The sequence below is a fragment of the Dysidea avara genome, chromosome 12 (genome assembly GCF_963678975.1).
Source record: "Dysidea avara chromosome 12, odDysAvar1.4, whole genome shotgun sequence".
In the NCBI taxonomy this organism is placed as follows: Eukaryota; Metazoa; Porifera; class Demospongiae; order Dictyoceratida; family Dysideidae; genus Dysidea; species Dysidea avara.
The window spans coordinates 22,294,883-22,303,575 of record NC_089283.1 but is presented as its reverse complement, the minus strand read 5'-3'; the positions used below and the strand labels follow the sequence as shown (position 1 = coordinate 22,303,575).

The following is an 8,693-nucleotide window of genomic DNA, read 5'->3' as shown; positions in this document are numbered from 1 at the left end:
AAACTAGCTATAGTTAGAAACATTTTATTAGTGTGGCATATATACCTAATATTAGAGTTAAGAGTAGTGTGACTGCTCTATTGGAATCCCTGACTGCTCTATTAGAGTATCTCGATCTTTTGCAGTAAAAAATAAGTGTCTTGCTGGATCACATGCACTTAAGCACCTGTAATATTAATAATAGTCCTCATAAACTAGGGTTCCAGGTTTACCATGCGGGCGGGTGACCAGAAACTAAGGTTTGACTTGGTGTGGCCTTACTAGAGTGACTGCTCTATTAGAGTACCTCGATCTTTATCGCGGTTCCAGCCCCACTCCAAGAAGGATAACTTCGGCGTGGTATCATTCTGAGGGGGGGCTAAGCCCCCCTTCAGCAGACCGAGGGGGGCTTTAGCCCCCTAGCCCCCCTCTTTCCGCCGCCTATACACAGTAAAAACAAACTAGTGAACGTCACTACTAATGTCTGCCACAATGCTCACTATTTTTGTGTAGTGACGTTCACTACTAATTTTGTAGTGAACGTCACTACATTGACCACCAAGTAGTGACGTTCACTGCTAAAAGTATAGTGACGTTCACTACAAAAAGTAGTAAACGTCACTACTTAAAAGTAGTGAGTATTTTGGCAGAGCAATTCACTACTAAATTTTTACAGTGTATGACTCTGACATTAGTGTTTGCAGAATTATACAAGTAAGAAGTTGAAGGCTCGGGTTGAAGAGTTGAACTCAGTAAACTGTCACGAAGGACGGCTATACGTAGGTGCATCTGATGGTTGTACAGGATATATACATTATATCCAAGCAGTGTTTATTCTAGGGCTAGCTGTTGGGGGGGAACTTTCCCCCCTAGCTAATATCTCAGACTCATGCACCCTAAAATTGTGAGTGACTGCTACACTATACTTAGCAGGGGCGTAGAGAGGGGGGGTTCAGGAACCCCTCCTATAAAATTTAGACTTCTGCAAGCAGGATTCTAACACACCATTTAGTGTGGCAGGACAAAATGAATGAGCAATATAGTGTAAATCTGTAATGGCACAGCACAACAATTGATAAAACTTACATTCATCTCTCAGGGAAGGATTTACATAGGTAACATGAGACCTCTTCAAAACTTGTTAAAAAGATCGATATACTCTATAATAGAGCAGTCAGGTATACTCTAATAGAACATGCATGTAAATATCCATGTCCATATGAAGTTTTTCAGACATTCCAACATTAAATGCAAAACTTAGCATGATCTTATACTGCTATAGCATTGGTGTGCAGTGTTTAAAGGTATAGAGCTCCAGTAATTTATCACTTGTGTTATGCAAAATGAATTCATGCTATGCATATTTGTATAGTTATATCCCATCCAAAAACAGCTTATAGCTGTAAAAAAGTGCGCGTCCAAGTAAAGCAGAGTTAACTGCGACAAAAAGTAATGATATCATAATGCGGCCATGTGTGAGGTGTGCAAGTTGTAAAATTAATATTAGCTAATCTGATAATACAATGTTATTGTTAAAGTGTTAATGAGAACTATGTGATGCTGCTATTTTTAAGTGTGTGAGCATCTTCATAAATGCCACACAAATTTAATTCTCAATAAAGCAATGTGTATAGATTCTCTGATAGCAATAAATAGTTTGAGTTTGGCCACCTTTCCTTTGTTCATAGCATTGCCGTATACAGGAAAGACGGCCAAACTCAAACTATTTATTGCTATCAGAGAATCTATACACATTGCTTTATTGAGAATTAAATTTGTGTGGCATTTATGAAGATGCTCACACACTCAAAAATAGCAGCATCACATAGTTCTCATTAACACTTTAACAATAACATTGTATTATCTGATTAGCTAATATTAATTTTACAACTTGCACACCTCGCACATGGCCGCATTATGATATCATTACTTTTTGTCGCAGTTAACTCTGCTTTACTTGGACGCGCACTTTTTTTACAGCTATAAACTGTTTTTGGATGGGATTTCAATACTTTTTGTTAGAATAAGCAATGCACTGTTGATAACAGTAAGTGAGTTTCCATGGTTTTGACAGAAACCCCAGATTACAATGACAGAATATCTGTAATTTTAGTGGCCAGGACCGCCCACATGGGGGGGGGGGGCAACTGAGGTATTTTTCCCCCTGCCCCAGCCCGAAAGGGGCCCCTTGAATACCTGTTTAAAGAAAGATCGATATACTCTAATAGAGCAGTCAGGATCTAGACTCTTCCTTGCCCCTGGGCCCCTCTTTAACTCTTTTCCCTGGGCTCTCTAATTTCTCTGGACGGCCCTGTTAGTGGCATGCAACTGCAGTCAACTACCACCCATTTTAACTAGTAAACCCTTAATAATACTTTGCCTTTCGTCTTGTACTGCATTAAAACGATCAAGATACTCTATTAGAGCAGTCACAATACAGCTGTAACACAGCAATCAATATTTAGCATAGTTACAACTTCTGCTTAGCATCGGATTGTATAGTTTAAATTACTAGCTACTTACAGACTTTACAATATAAAAATATGGCACTTGTGACTGTTCTATTAGAGTATCTCGATCTACTTCAAGCATTGACTGATTCAAGTGAAGAAGCTACGCCCCTGCCAAGAGATCTTGTGAAATGAAATGAGAATAGTAAAGAAAAGGCAAGTATGTACAGAGACAATAGAAGGGCGCGTAATTATGTCCTGTTGTAAATAAACGCCTTTAAAATTTATATTACTAAGGTAAATGCGGGTATTTCCGGACAGCGTACAATTCCGGACACTTTGGTACCTTTATCAAGCTAGGCGAGGAACGAAACAACGGATTGCCTTGAAATTTCTGCTGTGAATAGCTATTCTTATAGGGATTATAAAAATCGAAAAGTGTGTTCTAGTTGATTCATTCTTGGGTGCTATACACGAAGTGTCCGGAATTGTGCGCTGTCCGGAAATACCCGCATTTACCTTACTAAATAAGCGCACAAGAATAGGCTTGTGAGGCTGTTGTCTCCAAGGTTGTCTCATTACTTGTCTTTTCGTGTTGAAGGGATTTAGTCACAATTGGTGAGTTTAACTATACATGTATTTGTGTTGTAAAACTTAATTGTAAAAAGGCGATTAGTACATATCATGATAAACATGTATTTGTCACAGTAGAGTCTCTCACAATTATTACGAGACATTGGACCAGGGTAAAAAAATTTACTGCTATATTTAGAGGTTGTAGCGTTTGTATATCTTAGTATCTTAATAAATAATCCTCCATGATCACTAATCATTAATAGTACAGTGAAAACTGGTCATTATTCAGGCCGTAGGGACAAAAAATTTCTGACCTAGCTTTTTAAAGAGGTGGCTGCATTTTGCGGCCTTAAAAAAGGTAAGAAGCATGCTGTTCTAACTGGCTATAGAGATGGATTTAGTGTGTGACAGCGTATGAGACAGTGAGTGCTGGCAGCAAGGGGGCAGCCAATCTGTTAGAGCACCAAAGGCACTGCTTAAGACTTAGGCAGTTGGCTGTCAGCCCAAAGTGTAAAAGTTTCACTATTGGTCCTTATAAGCTCCTGATGAAGAAAGTGATGAAGTCATTATCCATAGGATATATTTTTCAGAGTATCCATTTCAGTTCTACAATACAGTAGCCAAACATAAGATGAACATAGCACAGCATTCCGGTGGTTTAGTGGTGACCACAACACTGCCTGAGGTAAACTGTGGTGAGATTTGAGACTACCGGAAGCCCTGGAATGCCTTCAACACATAAAATACCAAAATTAATATCTAATGCCTGGCTTTCATCCACAGTGGACCTGTCTTGGTGGCCACTTGTACAGAAGGAAAACAGCTGCCACACAGTCTTTCGAGCGAACAGCTAGTTTCCACACCTCTTAATTATCAATTTGTAAAATCTTGAGCGAAATTGTGTGTGCAAGCAAGTGTGATGTTGTGCATTGGCAGTGCCGTGTATATGGTTGCTGCCTAGCATTGACACATCACGAGTATTGAAGTCACAATGTGTTACTGTATCATCCATCTAAATACAATCTCTGAATGTGTCATTTAGTGTAGAGAGCAATCTTCCACAAAAAGTGACCTGCAGGTTTCAGTGCATTAATATTGTTCACCATTGTGATTGTGAACTGTATGTACAGTGAAACCTCACTTAGTGGCCACCTCTTTAATAAGACCACCTCATTATATTGGCCACCTCTAGTAGATCCCAAATATAGCTAAGCAGTACTTTATGACCTCATTAATAAGGCCACCTTGTTCCAAATTTTTTGGTTCCACAGCTGGCCATATTAATGAGGCTTCATTGTACTTATGTGAATTTTTATTTTTTGTAACTTTTCTTCAGGTTTACTGATGGGCACTATGAAGCATTGTTGACTGGTCCGTACATAATTTGGTGACTTGAATTGCTAAAACAGTACGTAGCATGTCTTGTATGTACATGTAATGTGTTGTAATGTGTCCACACATCCACACATCTTAGAAATAAATATAATTGTATTCTCTATACTCAGTTCCATTGTGCCACTGGGTCATAAGTGGGTTGAGTATGGATCATCCAGGACATTTGAGTCACATTTTGTCCTGGCCAAGTGGATCTCATCCACTGACAGAATATACAGGATCACATCACGTGTATAAATTACGGTGGAACTTGTTTATTGCCACCTTCACTCAATAAACAGGTAACAGTGTATAAATTCTCAATTGGAATTGGCTTTTCAAGAGAGGTTGTCTTTCTATACTGGTGGCCATTAAGACAGGTTGTACTGATAGAGTATACATACTAGTGATGCAACAATATCCTCCACTTAGTGTCGTTTGATAGTGATGCAATGGAGACTATGTATTGTTGCATTTAAATACTATACTATTACATTGCAACTCTAGCACGTATTTATAACAGGAATGTTTGTTAACTGTTTAGACATACTGGAGCAACACCCACTCATCTGGATTCTACAAATGGAGTCATATCAACTTGTCATCATACTTACTTGTTACTCCCATTGTGTTTGGATGAATATACATGCCATCATGTGAGACTTGCTACCATGGCGGGCCACTGGAAAACATTTTCATAGCAGTTATATTACAGTCATTATTGTACAATTCTTACATTATTGTTGTGAAAAGTGTTTGGTATTCATGTGTCCTCTGTATGTTGTAATTACATGTGTAATTTTTGTGTGGGGGTGCTGTAAAATGCAATAATGCATGGTGACAATTGGCTAGCTACATGTGCTAATTACTCGCAGCTTGTGTCAACAACTGGTAACCACAGTTGTACTCTGTGTCATCCTTTAAGCCGCGCCCTTAGAGGACAAATTACGTCACGGTGGGGGCGACTAAATTCAAATTTAAAAACGAACGATGGTATGTAGCACCATAGATTATATCTGTGGACTATAATCTATGGCAGCACACTTCTTTGTGGCTATATGCACTGATTAACTACATAGAGCGCCAGTTCATCAATACCCAGTGACCGCAGTTGTGCTTTGCGTCATTCTTTAAATTCCGAGTAAAATTCTTAGAGAGCAAATTACGTGGGGGCGACTAAATTCAAATTTCAAACTAGCCATTCTCGAAAACAAATGTTTCAATCTGAACGAAACTTTTAGAACAGTTTAAAGATACATTGCCCTACATGCCAAGCGAGTATTGCGGAAAACAACAATCTGGGATTTGTATTTGGCCTCTAGGTCGACTGAGGACGACTGAAACTTCGTTTGATGCTGAAGTTAAGACTGTAGGGTAATCATGTATGGTGAAACCGATGATGTGAATCTTGAGGCGATTGAGTGAATACTGAAGCGATAGCAGGGCAATCAATGTTTGGAATGCACAAAGGAACGCAAGGCATACACATGCGGTTGCGTCTAACCGCATGCGATAAAAATTAAAAAAATGAAACTTCCCCTTTGATGTCGGCAATCTCGATCACGAAACAATCGGCATGGATTTGCTTCACTGCTTGTGTGGTAGTTACTAGTGACACGATGAGTTCAACCCTAGAGTTTCAGAGGGATAGCGTAAGTGGCGGGTGAGTTACAGGAAGGCCGAATTTGACAACGTTCGTTCCTGTAAAATCCTCACGTAGTGGTCGCGTCATTTATTGTCTGCGGCGCGCGTTTCTGCTTTACTGGCCGCGCGACTCACTACCGTGAGTCTTGATTGTTTTGATTGTCATTTGTATCAGTGGATTCATGGCTCCTATACCACAGTGAGATATAACCATCACTTACAGATTACTATATGTGTCTCTATGTGTTATGCTGTCTGTTTCCACTAGGTGACTTTATCTAGTACTACCTTCATCCCAGGGGCACTTAATACATCATAATTATAATATACTTTTTGCATAAAATATAGCAATTTGCTGAGTTTTGATTTATTAAAATATCGAAAGTCTCTCAGCGGCTGGGGGCTGCGCCCCCAGACCCCTACTTCTAGTAACTTAATGCTGGTGCTGGAACCCCCTTCAAAAAATCCTGGCTACACCCCTGCTTAGGTTTTTAAAATGGCACACAAAACTTTTAAATGTTCTCAGATTCATTCTCAAGAGTGTTTAGCTATTATGTAACATTTTCCCAGGATAAAACTTGAATTGCATATGCAACCTTAAAATGCTCTCAGATTCAGTATCAGATCATTTAATTTTTACACAATGAGAGCCCAAGTGTTTACCCAGTTTCTTAAATAGCATGCTTAACTATCAAATGTCCTCTCAGAGAGTGTAATTTTGTAAAATATTCTAAGCCAAAATGGTATGCACAGCCAGTAAATATATACTACCAGATTAAATCTTAGAAAGCCTGATTTAAAAAAATTCCATAACCACTAATATTCAATTTGAAATAGCCTGTAAGTTTCTTGGAAGACATCCACCCATGTCATTGGTATTTGATAGTCAATACAATATCTTAATGACCTCACACAAATTGTTTATTCACCACGAGATTCAACAAACGCAGTGCACTACTAATAGAATAATTGTGTACATGAGGTGCACATGGTTGTCCTATATATTACATCATTATGTCATCACTATGTGTCATGCTCTACCAACCATAGGATTTGGCTTCACCCAATCCGCACAAAAATCCAAATCAATACTCATGACATAGCCTTAAATGACTAACCAGTTTCACAACTATTTCAACTTTTTTTAAATTATAGTGAACTTGGACAACTATATGTGGACTCTCAGGTACCTGGTCACAGAGGCGGATACAGGGGGGAGGGGGGGTCAAAGGGGGCTCTTGATCCCCCCCTCCAAAAATTTTTAGTCTACCAAGATCGAGATACTCTAATAGAGCAGTCACTCTAATAAAGCAGTCACAGTGCCTCAGTTCATTTTTGACCCCCCCTTTCTATAAGTCTGGATCCGCTCCTGCCTGGTCACCCCCAAAATTCCTACCCAAAGGAGAAATCCTAGAATAAACACTATACCCAAGTTAGTATATAGATGGGTTGCCTATGTCCCTTGTGTAATGCGAGAAAACGCGACTTTCCGTTTTACGCATGCCAGTGATTACAATGTTGGTCAAGAAGTCAACAAAAAACCCATTTTAAAAATAGTTTGACAAACGTTTTTGATTCTTCAAAGGTACAAGGTGAGTTAAAATCATCCAGTCTATCATTCTAAGTAGTAGCAAAGTCTTACAAATAATGTTTTCAGCGACTGAGTTTTATCGCTATCCAAAAACCCGAGATTGAGAGAAAAGCATCTTCTCGTTCAGCCTTCACCTTACACGCTGGATATGTTATAGCTCGAACCTTTCTCTATAACATACTTTCTGTTCTGAAGGCTGGCTAACTCTTGCTTGCTAAAGTTAACCGAAACGTTCATTTTCTCCATTAGCCGTACTGAATACATTTTTGACTTAGCGAATTCGGAAAGTATGTGGAAAATTTACGGTAAAACGACCACGCCTTAAAAAGGCAACCCGTCTATACAGAGAATTGCGGGGAGAATTGAGGTATGAAAATAAACCTGGTACTGAGGGATGATGGTAATGAAGGGTTAGGTTCTTTCCAAAACCATGCCCACTTTTCAACCGCCATTTTGAGTGGGGCCAGTAGAAAAATGCTGAATGATGCTGCATTCCTTTGTGCCGTACTGAAAACAGGGTATAGGACTGTTATTATATAGTAAAAGTGTCATTTCACATGCCAATAAGAAGAAAATTAGACTTAAATGGCTTCACACAATGTGTCGGTAAGTCGTGCTGGCCATATTATTATTCAGATCACTGTGTAAACCTCACAGAGCATACAACACAGACAATTATTATTATTATTATTTGTTAATTGGTACAAGGAAGACAAAGTCTTATAAAAACCAATCTCAATACATCTAAATAAAATCAAACCGGCGGTCATATAAAAATACATCTACTTTAGTCTTAAAGATCAGTACATTAGGTGCAGATACAATTTCGTGGGGTAAGGTGTTCCAATCATTGACGATTCTCTGTGAAAAACTATGACCTCTAATAGCAGTGTTAAAGCGATTTTTGTAAAGTTTGAGTCCATTTGATCGGGTGGGGTTGGTATTAACAGTAAAAAAATAGTCTTTGTCCACAGATACTAAATTGTTCAGGATTTTGTAAGTCATAATCAGATCCATTCTGGTTCGACGGTAAAGTAAGCTGGGTAGATTAAGTTCTTGGAGTCTTTCAGAGTATGTCA

The 8,693-nt window shown here is 38.9% G+C and overlaps 1 long non-coding RNA gene across 2 annotated transcripts; it reads left to right on the top strand.

Annotated features, from left to right (window-relative positions):
• Window positions 1-2,767: 2,767 nt before the first annotated feature.
• LOC136241544 (uncharacterized) lies at window positions 2,768-5,169 on the top strand. 2 transcript variants are annotated; one of them, XR_010694321.1, is made up of 3 exons: window positions 2,768-3,047; window positions 4,342-4,681; window positions 4,924-5,169. It is a non-coding gene; the product is annotated as an uncharacterized lncRNA (long non-coding RNA). The 2 variants fall into 2 exon arrangements; XR_010694320.1 differs by having other exon boundaries at window positions 2,772-3,047; window positions 4,342-4,413.
• The last annotated feature ends 3,524 nt before the right edge of the window (window positions 5,170-8,693 follow it).